The sequence below is a fragment of the Camelina sativa genome, unplaced genomic scaffold (genome assembly GCF_000633955.1).
Source record: "Camelina sativa cultivar DH55 unplaced genomic scaffold, Cs unpScaffold05261, whole genome shotgun sequence".
Lineage (NCBI taxonomy): Eukaryota > Viridiplantae > Streptophyta > Magnoliopsida > Brassicales > Brassicaceae > Camelina > Camelina sativa.
The window spans coordinates 1-575 of record NW_010926349.1 but is presented as its reverse complement, the minus strand read 5'-3'; the positions used below and the strand labels follow the sequence as shown (position 1 = coordinate 575).

The 575-nt window shown below is 38.8% G+C and overlaps 1 long non-coding RNA gene across 1 annotated transcript; it reads left to right on the top strand.

Annotated features, from left to right (window-relative positions):
- LOC104774753 lies at positions 1 to 575 on the top strand. Its single transcript, XR_765487.1, has 4 exons — positions 1 to 68; positions 144 to 263; positions 348 to 398; positions 505 to 575. It is a non-coding gene; the product is annotated as an uncharacterized LOC104774753 (long non-coding RNA).

Below are 575 nucleotides of genomic sequence, written 5' to 3'. Positions count from 1 at the left end.
TCAGTTCGAGCACACTAAAACGTTTGGTGGATCAGTCCGTAAATGATCCGGAAAACTCACAAACTCAGGTAATATAGTAGTACTGTCAAACTGAAGTGGCGCAGTTAACATATGCTTACTCACGTAATAATTACTTCATGCAGATACAGAGTCTGGAACGCGAGATTCACGAAAAGCAAAGACAAATGAGAGCCTTGGAACAGCTCATAATTGAGAGTGGTGAAGCTTCAATTGCCAACGCATCATTAGTTGAGATGCAACAGGTATCACATCTCACTCACTGCGAGAACATGTTGTTTGACCCTTTCAAAGTCAGCTAAAATATCATGCTCTCTTGTTGTTTTCAGAAAGTTATGAGTCTGATGACGCAGTGCAATGAAAAGAGCTTTGAGCTGGAGGTGAGAAGTTATTCTTTTATTGAAAGTACCGCTTTGTTTTCTACACATTAACAAAATCGGAAGATTGCTTACCATATTTTTAAACTTGGTTCTACCTCTGTCACAGATCAAATCAGCTGATAATTGCATTCTTCAAGAACAACTACAGAAAAAGGTCGGTAGCATTTTTTCTCGTAT